The following is a 19,273-nucleotide window of genomic DNA, read 5'->3' on the forward strand; positions in this document are numbered from 1 at the left end:
AATAAATAAATAGTCTGTTTAACTTTCTTTAGATAAAGTCTAGGTCGCTATACCAAGGTAATCTTATCTGTGTGTGGGACCATAAAACACAAGTCAGTATTTTCTGTGTTTAGACCCATTTAAAAATAAGATTTACAGATATTTTATAATCCTATGTGTAAAAGAATATTAACAATTAAATATATATATGAATAACATACATAGATATGTATGTAAACCTTCTATATTAAAGTTGTTTCATATTCTTGCTAAAGAAAAGTTTTAATTGGTATTGATGACTCGTCTCTGTATGTCAAGAGAGGCTTCAGTAAACATTTGTAAATTGTAAGTTGTAGAAATTAATCATAAAACTTTTCTAACCTTGCCAGACTCTAGAAGGTCTGAGATTGTAAGCTCTTTGTATATATAAGGTGCAAAGTTTATTTGTAGGTAAATAATGCTGTTATACCGAAGCTAAGAGCAATACAATACTGCCATCTCTGGTGACTGACTAAGTGAAGTCTTAGGTTGAAAAGTCATTTTCAATATATATATATATATATATATATATATATAGATATAGATATAGATATAGATATATTAATAATATTAAAAATGGTGTTACCAGATTTAATCCTTTATTTAGATACATGATGGATATATTAAATGGACATGTAATAGATGAGAGTATGGATAAATTATTATGTTGTTTTATGATAGTCTTAAATGGAGAAATCATCATTTAATTTTAATATACTGGTCAACCAAGAGGTGTCACCCAATGACCTCACCAGTTAATGAATAAGATGTCCCAACCAATGGGGATGAAGTTACTCCCTCTGGGTTTAACTTATGGTAATTTTAATAGTCCTTTGTTCAATACCATATAAAAAGGAGAACCCAGATGAGAGAGAGACAGATGACATTGCACAACATACATTACACATACAACACAGACGCTACTACAGCCATGCATAGACTCATCTATACATACTCCATTTTGCTCCATCATGTATCTGAAACTTGGAAGGATGCCAAACTAAACTCCTCCCTAACTGGCCACCATCTTGGGAAGGCAGCCATCTTAAGGACTCTGGTAACGACCATTCCAAGCTAGCAGCCATTTAAATATGGTAAATATACCTTGCTATTTATCTGATTATTATTTACTATTGTTTATTACCTTCCTTACATGTTTTACATGTTTTACATGTTTTACATTTCATGCTAAGGGTAACGAGATTACAGTCCCAGCCGTATTAACCATATGTAGATTTTTCTCTAAGAGCTGATTTTTGTTTTTATACATTTTTATTAATATCCGATTTAGCGCATTATTAGCGTATTAGTCTCACGTTTTGCATGGCCTATTCTCGCTCCATCTGCAGTGGAGTGACTGTCAGACTTCGCAATTCGCAGACAATTGTGGTCTGATTATATAAAACATTTAAATATGGTTTCTACTATACCTGGGGAAAACGTAATCCTGCTTTATTTTTACTTTCATTATTGAGCTACACATCACATTGCATTTATCGTTTGAAGTTTGTATTTTATGTAAGGTTATCTTTTTGTGTCATCTCAAGTCTGATCATTTATTGTGAATACATGTCTTGTGAATAAATATTCTTATATATTCCATACTGTAGACTGTTTTCACTAAGATTGGTATATGCTTTTAAAAAGAAATTAATTGATAAAAAGAATTCGCTACATATTGATTTTTGGAAATAAGTTGAGATTCTCCTACCACACAGATCTTTGCTTATTGACATAAATGGAGACACTGTGATATTCAGAGCAGTATAAATATTCTGACACTTTCTTGGAATGTTCTTTTCTTAAGAATTTTCATTTGAAATTCTACCTATCTATGGCTGGCTTAACATTGTACACAAAAGTCTAAAAGCACCAAAAACAGAGCCCCAGTACCTGAGAGTTACATTCCAGGAGGGCTCTGAAAGCATGCAGCCCAGTGAACATTGTGAAAGTTTAGAGCCGAATAACGAACCCCATTGAAGTATATGGGACCCAAACTGGAAAAACCAAAAGTGCCCATTTTGAGGGCTAAGATGCAAGTTATTGGACATACAAAGGGTATGGGGGTCTGGGTACTGCCCTGGGGGGCATGTATCAATAACAAAACATGATTTTTAAATGAGCAGTGATTTACTGATGCTTAAAGTGAAACAAAAAAAATTAAAAATTCCTTTAAATATAGTGCCGGCGGGGGTTAAATATAGTGCCAGGGGGGTTCCCTTAGTCTGCCTGTAAAGTGGCGCATCTGTACCGTGTATAGAATCTGCTGCAGCAAAATTGACATTTAGAAAGGCAAAAAAATGACATTTTCCCTGGAAGCTTTTTTTTATTTTATAAACAAAGGCTTGGGGAGCCAGTCTGTAATGTGGTCACAATTTAGTGCACTCAGAACAAGATTAGAGATTTTTTTGGATACATTCTGGTGTCTGTTTCGCAGACTTGGGATAGAAGTAACAGGTGTGGAAAAATTGGGATTTGGAAGTTGGTGTTGTCTTCACACCGTAACCCTATAGATCAGTGATGGCGAACCTTGGCACTCCAGATGTTTTGGAACTACATTTCCCATGATGCTCAACTACACTGCAGAGTGCATGAGCATCATGGGAAATGTATAGAGGTACTATCTATAGAGGTACCTCTACCTATACCTACCTATAGAGGTTTTGATTGTGCCTTCACATCCAAACCCTATAGAGGTACTCTTGATGAAAGCAAGAATTGGCCTTGCTGTAAAAAACTGCAATTTGATGCACCTGTCATACAAATTGGTCCTTGGGTGTTAATTGTGCCCATGAAACCTATACCAAAACATTTCTTCCTGGAAAAATCAACACCCTCAAAGCTAGGCAGCGTAGACAGTCTTGCAGAGAATCCAGATCCAGAAAACACTTAATCGGGGACCTCGGCTTGATAGCTGATGCTAATCCAGAACTGATTCATTTTGGTAAATGTCAGCCAGTCAATGAGGTCTGTCAGAAAACAGACAAAACGGAAGCATGTTGAATGCAGGGCAGCCCAGCAGCTCAATTTCATACTGGGCAAGTTCTGGCCAGTGGTCTATTCTCATGACCCATTAACCCAGTGGATCGACAACTGGAAAGCTCTCCATGTCTGTTTTCTCCCCTAGATAATCTCCCACCATATGATGCAGATGCTGCTGATGGGATGTGGAAGCTGACAGCCCTGGGCGCCGAGGACTAAACAAATTTTGAAATGCATCTAAAGCAGCCCCCTTCTCCACTGCTCCTCTCTTGACCCACAGAAGCCTCAAAACTAGCTTTTCAATGAGACTTTACCCTAGCAGAGTCTGTAAAGGCATTGCATAAGCTCCTTTTTAAGGTGTCCTCAAGATATTTCATCCTCTGCTCCCTCTGTGGGGACGGGATGAGTTCAGAGACTTTTCACTGGTAATGGTGGTCAAGGAGGGTTGCCAACCAATAGCGATCCTTCTCCTTAATACCACAAATTCTCGGGTCCTTTCGCAGGCTTTGAATAATGACGGAGCCCATGCACTGCAAGCTTGCGGAGGCATGAGAAGCAGAGACCTCAAGGTCACTGAGGATTACAGTATCTGGAACTGCCTCCTCCCAGCCTTGTACTACTCCCAAGGGTTCTGGGGATGGAAAACCATCTCTTAAGGTTTGACGTATGTCTTCCTTTGTTTTAATGTCTGCAAAACTGCCAGAATCCTCCTCCTGTGTGTTCTGTGGTGTCGCGAGAATGGTGTCTGGATAAAGCAGGCCTTGAGAGGAAAGGAAATCCTCCTCTTCCTCCCGCTGCTCTGCCGCGAGTGCCTTGTTCATAAAGCCACGCAAAGTCTGCTCCAGCAGGAACAGTGGACGCATCCTTTATTAGCAGCCATTGGCATGGGGAAAAAAAGCCAAGTTGCTCTAAGCCTGTCGTTGAGCCATACGGGTACTCATTGACGGCCCTCTGCTGCATGTGCAGCCGCTGCAGCATTACTAAAGTTAAATTCCACCTGGTAGGAATGTCACAAATCAGGCAGATTATGGGCAGGTGCCATTCCCACTGGATTTCAGCCAACCAAGCAGTGGCTGTGTATAACCGCTTGAAATGGAAACAGACTCCTCTGGCCTGCTTTAGCCAATCTTCCAACCCTGGGTACCTGTTTAAAACTCTGCACCACCAAATTGAGGACATGTGTCAAATTCCACATCTAAGGGCGGACAGGAGGTTAGTGCCATTATCGCACACCACAGTTCCTGGTTCCAGCTGGCATGGTCTGAACTACCTCTAGGGCCTACCCCTAAAGAGCTGAAAGAATCTCTGCTCTGGTGTGGCTCCTGTCCTCTAGACAGACCAGCTGAAGCACTGCATTGCATATTTTAGCCTGACTCATTGAATATCCCCTTGAACACTTAGGGGGTACTGGTGGTTCATAGGACAATTCAGCAGGGAAGAGCATGGAGGAGGAGGAGGGGTGGAGCTGACAAATCTCACATCAACACCACCAGCTGTATGGAGACGTGGCGACGTGGTGGCAAAACAAGCTGCAGCACTGAGCCCTGTCCTGTATCCTTCTGAGTTACCCAGTGTAATGTAAATGAAATATATGACTATGCTTGCTGGACTACATGTCGGTAGTAACGTGGACATTGTGGCTGACTTCCTTGCCCAACGATGCCACAACATTGCCTTCCATGTGATGGTACAGAGCTGGAATGGCCCTATGTGCAAAGAAATAGCAAATGGGAACCTGCCATTGTGGTACAGCACAATTTGCAAATTCACGGAAGGGGGAAGAATCCACCAGATGGAAAGGCAGGAGTTATAAAGTCAGCAGGTTTGACAAGCTTGAATTTAGACGCTAGGCATGTGGGTGGCAGTGACTGTGTTTTATGTTTTTTTTCACTGCAGCAGCCAGGGCAGAGAAATGTGCCTGCTATAGTCTACAGCTGGTGGTGTGCTGCTGGCAGATGTGCTGAAAGGACCTGTGACACCCTTCACTATACCATCATCCCTGTCAGTGGATGTTGCTAAGAGATCATGAGATATAACGGGGGTAGACCTGAAAGGTGAGGAGTGAGAAGGAGCAGAATTGCGTTCTTTTTGTCTGGCTTCCGGATGCTCTTGCCAAGGGGCTGAGTGGTTGGAGGTTAAATGCCTTGTCAAGCATGTGGTACCCAAATGGCTCGTGTTTTTGCCATGTTTGATCTGCTTAAGGAAAAGTTTGCAAATTGCAACAGTGCGATCAGTTGCGCACAGACAGCTGAGCTGTGGGAAGTGGGCTGGGAGATAACAGCTCCACAATGTGATGCAGTAGGGGGGCTGCTCTCTACTATTCGATGATGGCTGCCTCGTTGGGGTTGTGCCTCACCCCCACTTTCTTCCTCCGCTCTATCTGGTACCCAAGTCACATCAGTGACCTCATCATCATGATCCCCTACATCCTCATTATCACTGAAGCCAACTTGGCAACACACTTTGGCTGGGGGAACATGACTGCCAATTTGTTGTTAACCAATGTTCTCCCCTCTCTGTAGGCTCATGTTCCTACCTTCCACAACCTCAGAACCAACATCAGACTCAAGTAATGCCTGTGCATCATCAGTGGCCGACACTGTGTTCAAATAACTCAGCTGAGCCCTCCATGCATGATGCTGGGACTATGGCAGCAGTAACTGTGGATAAGGAGGCAGAATAAACCGCTCTGGCAGCTGCGGTGGACTGCTCAATAGTCTCTGCTTGGGTGATAGAGGATGAGGCTGATTTAGTAAGCCAGTCCCCCACCTCCTCTGCATGCTGTGGCTGGATAGCACAGGCAACATCACTAGACAGGGGAAATGGTGCCCTGCCTGAGGACAGACCACATCGACCTTTGTTTGTGGACACATAAGCTGCTGGCCCCCTTACAGTGCCATGGGAATGTCTGCCTCTCCTTGTTGGCCTCCCTGACATGGACGCACTTCAATATACTGCAGTAAAAATGCACTAACGCGCTTCAATATACTGCAGTAAAACTGCCCTCGCACTCTACACTGACATACTTCAATATATTGCTTAACCACTTCAATACAGGGCACTTTCACCCCCTTTCTGACCAGACCAATTTTCAGCTTTCAGTGCTCTCACACTCTCAATGACAATTACACGCAACACTGTACCCATATAAAGTTTGTGTCCTGCCCCGGACCTACCCCGACCGTATAATTTTACGACATGTGGGGTTTCCTTGCTTTTAGGAGCCTCCCCTCCTTCTCTTTCTTTTTGAATTCGCAGAAAGCTTGGGTTTGGCTCTGTCCTCGGATACTTGCTTCCTTTTCCTTGTTTTGATGTCAACCAGATGCCATACTGTGTACTTTTCTAATTTGTTGTTTTTTTTCTTTTTTCTCTTGCTATCATTATTATGCTTCCGGTCCTCATTGACTCCCCGCAATTTTCATGCCGGCTAGCTGACCTATGTTAGCATTGTTCTTCATCTCCGAGTTTCTGTATGCTTACATGTTTCATTTCAACAGTATTGTACTGATGTTTGTACACTTTTATACCTCAATAAAAAAATTTTGGAAAAAAAAATAAAAATAAAAAAAAAATAAAGTTTGTGTCTTTTTTAAAAAAAAAAACAAATAGAGCTTTCTTTTCATGGTATTTAATCACTTTTCTTTTTTTTTTTTACAAAATTGTCATATTAATTGGTTAGTTCTTTCACACAGATGCATACTTGCAACTACACCCCAAAACACATTTTGCTATTCTTCCTGAGTATGGCGATACCACGTGTGAGACTTTTTCACAGCCTCGCCACATACAGAGGCCCAACATTCAAATAGGACAGTCGGGTGTTCTAGGAACAAAAAATATACATCTAATTTCCTGACAACCTATTATTTTTGAAGGCCCTTCATATTTCTAACACATAGCATGTATATACCAAGAATTACACTCCAAAATAAATTCTATTAACCACTTGCCAACCGCCGCACGACTATTTACTGCAGCAGTCAGCCTTGTCCAGGCAAACCGACGTAGGGCTACGTCGCTCGCCTAAAAGTCTCTAGGGGGCGAGCACGCGCCGCCGGAGGCGTGCTCCCGCCCCCGCTCGTTCCCTGAAAAGTCAGCGCGAGTGACCGGCGGCTCTGATGTCCACAGATCACCCGCGATCTCTCGGTGGAGAGGGAGGAAGGCATGCGGCTAATGTAAACAAAGCCGCCTATCATTCTCCCTGATCTAACTGCAGAGACTACATGATCCTGCTATGTAGGATCGTATGTCTCTGTGGTTACATCACTAGCCATGCCCCTTTACAGTTAGAATCACGCCTCTAGGGACACACTTAACCCCTTGATCACTAATAAAGTTAACCCCTTCCCTGCCAATGTCATTTTTACAGTAACAGTGCATATGTATATATGTATGATTACTGTAGTAATGTCACTGGTACCCCCAAAAGTGTCAAAAATGTCGCAGTCCCGCAAAAAAATCGCAGATCGCCGCCATTACTAGTTAAAAAAAAAAAACAATAAAAATGACATAAATCTTTCCGTTAGTTAGTAAACGCAATAACTTTGGCGCAAACCAATCAAAATACGCTTATTGAGATTTTTTTACCAAACATATGTAGCAGAAAACAAATTGGCCTAAAATGTTAAATTTTGATTTTTTAATTTTTTTTTGGAATTTCATATAAAAAAATGTGAAAAATATTGTTATTTTTTCAAAATTGTCGCTCTTTTTTTGTTTATAGCGCAAAAAGTAAAAATCGCACAGGTGATCAAATACCACCAAAAGAAAGCTCTGTTTGTGTGAAAAAAAGGACGTCAATTTCATTTGGGTACAGCGCCGCACGACTGCGCAATTGTCTGTTAAATTCACGCAGTGCCGAATCACAAAATAGGCCCTGGTCTATGAGCAGGAAAATCCTCTGAGGGCTTAAGTGGTTAAGGAAAGGGTAAAAAAAAAAGTATTACCTGTGGTTCTGGTAGTGCAGTTGTCCACAGAGGAGAGCATTGGTCCAGGCAGCAGGCAGGGACATGCCTAGTGAGAACAATAGTAATTATCCAGGCAGCAGGAAGGAATATCTACAGTCAGTACTGGGATATTGCCATCATAGCCAAAGCATTTGTCCAAAGGAATTGTCCAGGCAGAGACATGGTCAGCACAGCTATAATATTGGTTCTGGTACACTGTTACCTGCAGACACTCATTATTGTACTGCTCTCCAGCCCTTCATAAACATACTGCCTCTTGCTAGAGTCAATTATTTCCATAGACCAGGTAGCAGGCAGAGGTGTGTTCAGTTCATGCGGCAGGCAGAGATATGATCGCAGTTAGTCAGCAGCAGGCTGAGCACCTCGCTCAGGTAAGACCTGGTCACAGGGGTAGAGGCTTCTCCCACCCAAATCTCTTTGAAGCCTCAAGACTCCAGATTCTAATCCGGAAATTACGAAACCCGGAGAGAACCAAAAAATGTATTTTCTCCATCCGGAAAAACAATTCTGGAGCCCCTCACATGTGTGAGACCCCTGTGCACTACAGTAGCAGGGCAACAGATCAGTCCAAGCGATAGGCAGAAGCATAGTCGATAAAACAGGCCAGGGTCAGTTCACGTGCAAGCAGTCCAAGCAGTAGGTAGAAGCGTAGTTGATAAAACAGACCAGGGTCAGTTCATGTAAAAGCAGTCCAAACGGTAGGCAGAGGATTAGTTGAAAAACAGGCCAGGGTCAGTTCACATGGAAGACAGTGGCATGGTTATTTGAGGAAACATGGAAAATGGTCAGCAAAGATGATGAAAATGGGGAAATTATTAAAATTATGGGCTAATATTTTAGGGATGTGTGATGAAGTCGGAAGCATTCTCCAATGCAGAGGCCGGGTTGGGAGGGACACTGGGGACAATGGTAGCTGGTATCTCTTCAAAATCATCTTTTGCTGCATACACAACATCTTTTTTGGCATCTTGAGCCTGCTTCAGATGGTGGAATGTTGGCCAGGAAGTGGCACTCATGAAGCTGGCTAACAGCATCAGAGAGACGGTTTTCTGAGGGGGGGGGGGGGGGGGTCTTTGTTGATAGATGAGGAATGTGACAAATTCTTTGATGAATTTTAGGAAAGGGGTGGGGCTTTCCGTGGATTTGGTGTAGATAATATATGCATTATAAATGGCCAAATGAATTTGATAAATCACTTCTTGTACCAGAAACGGGACCTCCTTGTTGCCAAATAGGGCTGAAGCATTTGGTCATTGAAATCCACCCCCCCGCCCCGTGTAAAGATTATATTCTTGGAAGCATATTGGCTTTTGAATGGGACTTCATCTTTGAAGCCCAACTGTGGTGTCATGATGGATGGTGGAGATCACAGACAGATTCCTATCCTTCCACCTCAAGGATAGCACTTTCTTGCTTCTCAAAGCTGCTTTTTCCCCCCCTTCGCATTTTTTTGTTGACAAAAGATCGTGGGAAGCCCTTACTGTTCTTTCTAGTGGTTCCGCAGGCTAGGGTTTTTGCAAGGTGTAAGTGTTTAAAAAAGGGACAGACCGGTTTAGTAGTTATCCAGGTATATATGGTAACCTTTGTTCATCAGTGGGTATGCTAGGTCCCACACAATTTTTCCGGTTGGGCCCATGTAGGCCAAGCATTCAGGGAGCTGGACCTGGGAAACTCTTCCTTCACATATGCGGAACGTATACAGATATCCCGTGGCTTTTTCACATAACTTGAAAATTTTGACCCAGTAATTGGCCCTTTTGCTAGAAATATATTGTTTTATTCCTAGCCGACTTGTAAAGTGTACCAGAGACTCTTCCACACATATGTTCTGATCATATGTTCTGACATAAAGTTCTGCAAATCTTTGGGAAAAAAATGTATGAGTGGGTGAATTTTACATAATTTGTCATAATTTGTATGGTTTCAGGGAGGGCACTGGGTGTTGTCGCTGAAGTGAAGAAAGCACATAATCATCTCATATCAGGACCTGGACATTACGGCAGAATAAATGGGCATGTGATGGATGGGGTTGGTGGACCAATAGGCACGTACTTCATTTTTTTTTTTTTTTTTTTGTAAGCCCCATGTCTATAGTGAGGCCCATAAACAATTTGAACTCCTCCAAAGTAAAATCTCTTTACCCAAACGGATGGATTGGGGGTTGTTTGCAATATACAGCTGGGCATAGAGATTGGTCTGGTTCACAATAAATTGCAGCAAAGTGCTGGGCAAAAATAAATAAAGAAAATCAATCCCTGAGAAATTTTCAGGATTGGCCTGCACACCTGGCTGTGTGGTGAAAGGGGGAATGCTTGCTGATCCCAGGTTGGAAGGCTGCCATGTTGGGTTGGCAAGAGCTTCTGGGAGGTATTTAGTGGCCCTGACTCTTGGGGATGTGACACTCCAGTGCTGGTAGTTGGGGGATTTAAAATTCCTGTGCTGGTACTTGGGGGTGATACTGCAGTGATGGTACTGGGCCTCGGCATTTGATCCTGGGGTCTATTGCTGGTGGCTGCCTGGTTTCCAGAGTGCCGTGGCCTTTTAGGAGGGACCCATTCTTCCTCAGAGTCCGTCGCCGATCCACTGCTATCAATCGGTTCAAATTTTGAATTGGATTTGGAATCGGAATTGGAATCTGATGAGAACTCTCCACTGCTCTCATCAGTCATGAAGAGGATCTAAAAAAGGCTCCTCACTGCTGTTTCCCCTTTTTTGGACATGCTGCTGATAGTGGCTGTGTGATGGGTACTTTGGTTATAGGCTGTGCGACGGGTGACAGATCACTGCTGACGGTCGTTGATGGGTGGCAGGTGGCATTGACTGATAGGTGATAGGTGACAGGTAACGGTCACTGATGGGGGACAAGTGACGGTGACTGATAGGTGACAGGTGACGGTCACTGATTGGTGACTGATAGGTGACGGTCACTGATGGGTGTACGATGGGTGACAGGTAATGGTCACTGATGGATAACAGGTGACGGTCACTGATGGGTGACAATCGCTGGTGGGTGACAGGTGACGATCACTGATGGGTGACAGGTGATGGTCACTAATGGGTGACAGCTGACGATCACTGATGGATGATATGTGACAGTCACTGATGGATGACAGGTGATGGTCACTGATTGGTGATAGGTGTCAGGTGATGGTCACTGATGGGTGACAGGTGCACCACTGACAGTACTGTTGGCAGTCTCTGATGGTGACAGGTACACTTTATGAGCACTGATTGGTGATAGGTGCGCTTTATGGGCACTGATGTGTGACAGTTGCACTTTATGGGCACTGATTGGTGACAGGTGCACTTTATGGGCACTAATGTGGTGACTGTTGGATGACAGGTGCAATAAGGGGGGGCTGAAGACTGTATGGGGACAGGCTCTCTTTATTGTGTGCTTGTGCAGTATACTGACAGAACACAGATCGGTAACTCACTGCTTCTGGCTCTTCTTCCCTTACACTAGAAACAGCGTGTGAGGAGAGAAGAGCTGGTAACAGCCAGTTACCTCTCTATGTTTACATTTGTGATCGGCTGTGAATGGATCATGGCCGATCACGTGGTAAACAGCCATTGTCATTGGTCAATGAGCAATGAGCCATGAATGGAGAGAGTCCTCATGACTGTGTCCAATCATGGCTCTGACAGTGCTATATGCCCAGATTGGGCAAAGCCTATATTGCTTCAGCCAATCAGGGCTTTTAATGAACTGTGTGGCATTGTGGGGATTCAGCGGGCTGAACGAACGGTCGAATGCCCCAACAATTCAGGTGTTTGCCAAATGGGCAAACATGCTCAGGCCGAAAAGTTTGCCCAACACTACTGGGGATACAACTATCTGGATAGTTGCATAAGGAGACTAGCTTAGGCAGAATGTAGATGAAGCTCTTCTCTCTCTTTCTCTCCCTCTCTCAGATCAGTTTTACAGGTCTCTTTCCCACTCTTGCGTACACAAACACTCTGAAATTATATATATATATATATATATATATATATATATATATATATATATATAAATATATGTATACTGTATATATATATATCTTTTACACATAGAAGATTTTGAAACTAGCAAACTTTGTACAAAACAGTGATTTTTTAATTCATATACATTGCAGAACATTTTAAACTGACCAACTGTGTCAAAGTGATACCTTGCTGACCAGTCCCTACTCAGCTCTGCAAAATACAAATGCTCCAGTGGATAGAGTGCCTATATGGGGCAGATAGACACAAGTTTTGCAATACACGTAGGGTCACTTTTGGGACAGTTTTCTCTCATTCAGAGCACTCACTTGCAATAGGCACTCTTACTACATGGTTTTTGTTTCCCCCACAGTAGCAAAATCACCAAACAGTTTCTCTAACTCTCGTATACAGGGGCACTGTCATTCAGGCTCACAGGACTGTCCCTCTGTTTTATACATGGCCATAATAAATGACAGTGTCACTTTCATTAAAGAAAACCATATTTTTTCCATATGATTGTTCCCCTCCCCCTTTCCTTCTGAAACACAATCAGAATTTTTTTTTTTCTTTCAATATTTTTTTTCATCAGAGACATAATGACATAGTCCAAGCTGTGCACTGCATCCGGGGATACTCATATTATGAATCCCAGGGGGCTTCAAATACGGATGCATTCACCACATCTGGGACTAGTTATATGCAATATATACACTTTTTGTTTTTAAGTTTACATACACTTTAACACTGTTTCTCCAGCATAGAGCCCTGTTAATATACAGATTGCAGGTGGGAATAGGTTAATACTGTGATTGTCTGATACAGTTATATTATTTGTGTTAAAACTTAAAAATCTCACAAAGTGGTTAATCCTCTAGTAGATTTCCTAGTGGAATGTAATGTATCCCGAAATAGTAACAAAGTGGGGCAAAATCTCTCAAATTAGGTGCTGGCTAAACCATGCCCCACTCCACCCAGAATGCCTCTTTCTGTTGCTCTGATTCCAAGTCTGATTCCAAGATTGCAAGTCTGAAATTGGGTCAGGTTACTGCATGTCAGGCTGGATGGCTTCACAGATGCATGTCTCTGGTCTTGAAGCTTGTAGAAGCTTCTAGAAGTTAGTGGATGGAGGCCAGGAGGTGCTGATCTGCCTACTTGGGGGAACCTGGCCAATCCCCAGGCAGAATGTCCTGACAGGGTGGCTAGACCAGCTCTTAAATATAGTGGGGCAATGCTAGCAAGGGAGGTCGGGCAGAAGATGGAGTGCTGACGAGGCTGTCGGTGGCTTAGAAGGGGACCCCAGGGTCTGGGGGGGCTCAGCCTCCCGGCTGGTCTCAAGCTGGCATGGGAAGATCCTATCAGCATTATAGTTTGAGGAGGAATCTTGCCTAAGAAGCAGCAGAACACAAAGAGGACAAAGTGAGTAAATCAGCACAGCCAGGGATTCTCAAGGGGACAGACTGCCACATGTAGCAAGCTTTCAGAAGGACAGTGCTGTGCCTAATCCTTTCTATCTCTCGCCTTGGGAGATCTTTGGAGCAGCCAGGTGAGCTGGTAGAGAAGCAGCCATGAGGGCTGGTAGTTCCTGCAGGCAGTGGAGCTGGGAGCAGTTCACAAAGGAGAGGAGATATTCCTGAATGCAGTTTACAACATGTGCTTTTTTCTAAAAGGGACTAGGAGCCCCTAGTCCTCAAGAGACTTTTTGCTACTGATTTTTAGGGACTGAGGATGTCTAGGAAGGAGAACAGTCCAGGATCCTTACTTTGTACAGAGGAAGGAAGTTGTCCCCATTCATTTTTCATTAAAATGGACATCCCATAACCCCTTTACTCCATCCATGTTATTACCCCTAATAAAAACAAAAAAAAAGAAAACCCAGAAACTGACTTCATGTGTCCAGATGCAAGTGAAAAGGCTTCTTGCCTGGCTGTGCATAAATAGGGGAGACAGTTGCCAGCAGCTCTTGCGTGGGTATTGCTACATTTGTCTAAAGAAAAATGTTTACTGTATGATTAATGAAGGTCATTGTACTGTACTTTGTATACTGAAGCCCATGACATCAATAAAAAGGAGAAAATATATACAGTACTTTAAGTTGGGTGACATAATTACCAGTCCTTAAGCAAGCCAAAGAATATTTTCAGTGCAATAAAATAAGGCCAATTATTTCCACAATAATTGCTTACTCATTATAGTAATAGTAAACTGAATACAAGAGCTTATGATTCAGTCCGCGACAATAGTGTGACTTGGGAAAATGAATATCAACTTCATTTAATGAGCTAAAATAATCATCCACATCTGTGTGATCACTCTTATTTGGCATGACAGTATACATTTTATCACGGTTCAAAAACAAGTTAACATTTCATTTTGATTTTCTTCCATCAATATTGGCCATCTGAGACTATTTCATTTATCGGCAAACAGTCACAAACAGGAGATGAGAGTTTGGATGCCTGAGCTCATTCGTCTCATTTTTTATTCATCTGCAACTTTCAACGTGCTCTGGATTTTGTTTTCCATGGCAATTCACTGAATTAGCTTCCGCACCAAAAAATTCACAGGAGTTTCCCTGGAAATAAAAAAAGCTGACAGGCAGTGTGTGACCTTATTTTGGTTAGAAACCCCCAGGATAAATGAAAGGGTCAGCAATAAAAAGGATGCTACAATTCAGGGGACAGTATTCATACAACAGAAATGCCTGGGCAGACACCCAAAAGAAGCTAGCGATGGCACACATTGTGCAAGACATAAAACAAAGTAGGGCATGGAAAGTGCCTTTTATGCAGAGTCATATGAGTGGAACAGACTGTATGCAAATGAGACTCTTCTGTGCCATAACAATATATGTAGAGTCAACTGCAACTGCCTTTGTTTTAGATATTTGATTGAACGGTGCCTCTGGCGTATGCCTAAAAAGAGCCTCCGTGACGACACGAATACTTATTATTCTCAAGATAGTTTCAGAACAATGTGTCCAGCTTGGACGTGCGCCAGTGATTGCTAAGTAGAACAAGCATAACACTGACATCATTCCATAACAAAAAATATTGCTAAGTTTTGCAGAATGTTTGCAACGATTGCAAAGTGATTGCTGTGTGATTTCTTCCATCATTATTACAAAACTGTGTCAGACTGCAAAAGTCAAACAATATTCTCTACTATAGCTCTTTAAAGTGTCATAAACTGCAAATAAGAAATTAACAGATAATGTAGGTCACAAGTGTAGAAATCCTAAAGTAGACTTATTTTCAATGATTAGTGCTGGGTAAGCAATTACAAACTGACAGTGCTGTTGGTTAGTCTTTTGGACCAAATAAAATGAGGCCATATACTGACTTGTAGTAACCAATCAGATGCCACCTTTTATCATTGTAGGGCAGTTAGAAAAATAAAATAGGATTTGTTGTTAAGGCGGAGTTCCACCCTGGGAAAGTTTTTTCTTTATAAAAATACCCCCGGGACAGTCAGGGCTAGTGCATTCCACAATGGATAGCCTCTGATCTGTCCCGGGTTGCACTTACCTTTTAGAAGAAATACTTACCTTGAAAATGTATTGTCCAGCGCTGCCATCTCAGGTGGGGATAGCTTGAAGCCAACACGATCTTCTTCTGCGTCCTCTTCCGTCTTCTTCGGTCCCACGATGCACTGCACCGGCCCCGCCGTCACTTCTGTTGCCGCAGCGTCATCCCTGCACAGCTTCTGGGCATGCCCAGAAGCTGTTTAGCAAGGTATGACGGCGCCTGCACCGGAACTGACGTCGGGGCCAGTGCAGGCGCATTGATTCCTGGGAGTGATGACGTTCAGCTCCCAGGAATCATTGCAAGCCAGGAAGTGACGACTCGCGTGGCCGCTGAGGGGAGGAAGAGGAAGTAAGGTGAGTATACTTTCTTCTAAAACAAGGTAAGTAAAAAAAAAAAAAATTGCGATTATCCATTTGTTTTTCAGGTGACCCGGAGCAAGAAGATGGAGGTAAGTATAATTTTAGGGTGGAACTTCACTTTAAGTCTACATGTACACTGGACGTTTGCAAACCTCCTTTGAACGCTGGAAATTAACAGCTATTTAAACAACGTTTAAAACGTCCGTTGTGTCGCGTTTGCATGCCGCGTTTAGCGGCATTTGCGCTCAGATCAGTTTTTAGAGGTAAAAAACTCCTTCCCCCTTTAAACAGTAAAAACGCACGTGCTAAATGTGGGTAGCCGCGTTTAGCCGCGTTTAGCACTTGAAACGCCAGTAAACACACGCTCTGAACATCCTAAATGCAAATAATTGCTTTCCAAAAAAAAACACTAAACTCAACTGCCTCTAAATGACTGTAAACGACTCAGTGTACATGGATAGATAAGATAACATAGAGGAGGGTTCAGGGGCTTCTGAATAAAACGTCAAACTGCTCCTAAAGCCTAAGTCCCGGTTCACACTACCGCGACTTGTCAGGCGACTTGGTCGCCTGACAAGTCGCGGTCCATTCAGTGCAATTGGAACCGTTCTAATAGGAGCGACTCAAGTCGCTCCGACTTAGAAAATAGTTCCTGCACTCCTTTTGACCGAAGTCGGAGCGACTTGCATTGACTTCCATTATGTGAAGTCCGTGCAAGTCGCGCCGAAGTCGCAGTGCACGGCGACTTCACTAGTCGCCCCCGAAGACGTGTCGTCATAGTGTGAACCGACTCTAAGAGTTACTTTAACTTCCTAAATGTATCAATACTTTCTTGTGATTTAAGGTTGCAGTTAGGTTTATCTTGGAATAGTTACATTTAAAGATTTAACTTTAACGGACTATTATTTGGACTGATATTTTCTATCTGGATTGCATTTAGAAATATACACTGTATTAGTTCACTCACCAACAATTTTATTTATTTACATGTGACATTGGTGTATGTGTATTATGCACCTTGAGCGCCACTAGTGGACTCGTGGGGAGTTTTATTCAATTTTAAAACTTTTAATACAGTGAACCTTCTTTTTATATTTCAAGATATATATTTTGACTTTATTTACTGCAGTTTTTAATCCCCAAAACAACATATGTATTGTGCATGTAAATGTATCACAAACCCACTGTCAGTTTTTCTATAACTTACCTCCTTTAGCCTTATACAGCAGATTTCTGTGTCTGTGATGTCATTCCTTCTTCTGGTTGATTTTCAACGTTCTCTGACTTTCTGTTTACTTTCTTTTCCAGTCCTGATACTACATGTCCCATGATCCTTTGAGCCTCTGTAGCTTCAGGACAGGCTATGGGAGTCACTTTTGGGAGTTTATGTGAGTGAATGCTAATTAGGATATATTCAATCCCACCCACCATCAGAACTGTGGAGGAAGTTACATCAAAAGACTAAAGGGGAGTGTTACAGACTCTACAGACTCTAGCTGCTGCAGGAAGTGACTGTGGAAGGGACAGAGTCTATCACCAAGAAATAAAGAGTGTCACATGGCACAAAGCCACAACTAAACCCAGAATCAAGGGATCTGCAGAAAACAGAGCAACATGGTACAGATGTATGATCTATCTGTCCCATTTGGAAGACTTCTGCTCTATTACTTTTCTGGGGACAATCAAAAACTTGGGATTTTCCATTATTTTCACTTTCAAAGCTAATGGTAAACAGGACAAATAGAGAGTGTGAATCTCCCTAACGGAGGCCCAGACAGCAATAAAAACTGTCAGGTGTTCTAATCCCTCTCCACTCTATCCAAAACGAAAGAAATACATTTACCTTTATACTTTAATACGTCATAATGTATGCCACACTCCACAGGATCATATACTTACAGGGCTGGAAATACTGTAACACAAAATAGGTACATACTTATGGTACAAAGGGAATACAACACCCCTAGCTATCATGTTCGTAAAGGATAAGTGCTCTTTTAACCACTTAAGCCCCGGAGGATTTGGCTGCTAAAGGACCAGGGGTTTTTTTGCGCTTTTTTACTGCGTGACTTTAACGGACAATTGCGCGGTCGTGCGACGCTGTACCTAAACGAATTTGACGCCCTTTTTTCCCCACAAACAGAGCTTTCTTTTGGTGGTATTTGATCACCTGTGCGATTTTTTGATCACGCGCTATAAACAAAAAAAGAGCGTAAATTTTGCAAAAATAACAATATTTTTCACATTTTTTTATATGAAATTCCCCAAAAAAAAAAGTAAAAATCAAAATTTTTTAACATTTTTCGGCCAATTTGTTTTATGCTACCTATGTTTGGTAAAAAAAATCGCAAAAAGCGTATTTTGATTGGTTTGCGCAAAAGTTATCGCGTTTACTAACAAAGGGAAAGATTTTTGTCATTTTTGGTTTTTTTTTTTTTAACGCGTAATGGCGGCGATCTGCGATTTTTTTTTCGGTACTGCGACATTGCGGCGGACAGATCGGACCCTTGACTGACATTTTTGACACTTTTGGGGTTACCAGTGACATTACTGCAGTAATCAGTGCTATACATATGCACTGTTACTGCAAAAATTACACTGGCAGGGAAGGGGTTAACTTTATTGGACAGGGAGGGGTTAAGTGTGTCCTAGGGGCGTGATTCTAACTGTGTAGGGACATTCCTATTGGTGTAAAAGCAAAGATCAACCGTTCTACATAGTAGAACGGTCAGATCTCCACTTTTACACAGGGAGAACTGACAGGCAGCTTGTTTACACAAGCTGCTCTGTCTTTCTCCCTTCACAGGAGCGATCGCAGTGTGACTGGCGGACATCGAGTCCGCCGGTCACACGCACTGACTTGCCTGTGAACGAGCCGCGGCGGGCGCGCGCCTCGGCGGGCACGCGCCCGCCCGCGATAGGCTCGCAAGTCAGTGACAGGCGAGTGACGTACCGATACGTCACTTTGCCTGGCCGGGGCTGACCGCCGCAGTATATAGTCGTGCGGCGGTCGGCAACCGGTTAAACAAACTGCACTTAACCTTTTTGCCCCCTAAACCTGAACTGACTGATCCCTCCCTCCCTCCCCTTCACAGATACAGCCACGGCCTCTGTTGTTTATCGAAAGTAAATAAGTAGATTGAGTAGGGCTCTTTTACACGGGCGCTCCGTATGTCCATATTTCATCCCATTTTTTTGCGGATGAAATACGGACAAAATGCATGTCAATGGGATTGCTGATGTCAGCGGATGACCATCCGCTGACATCTGATTTTCGTCCTTTCAGTTCTGTTCCATTTTTTGGAACAGAACAGAGCCCTAGTTTTCTTCCGTTTAAAAAAACGGAAAGGAAGCAAAATCGGATGTAAGTGGTGTCATCCGCTGACATCCGCAATCCCCATAGACATGCATTATGTCCGTATATCATCCGCAAACGGATGGGATGATATGCGGA

This window comes from Pelophylax lessonae, assembly GCF_965119305.1.
Source record: "Pelophylax lessonae genome assembly, chromosome: 5".
NCBI classification, from domain to species: Eukaryota; Metazoa; Chordata; class Amphibia; order Anura; family Ranidae; genus Pelophylax; species Pelophylax lessonae.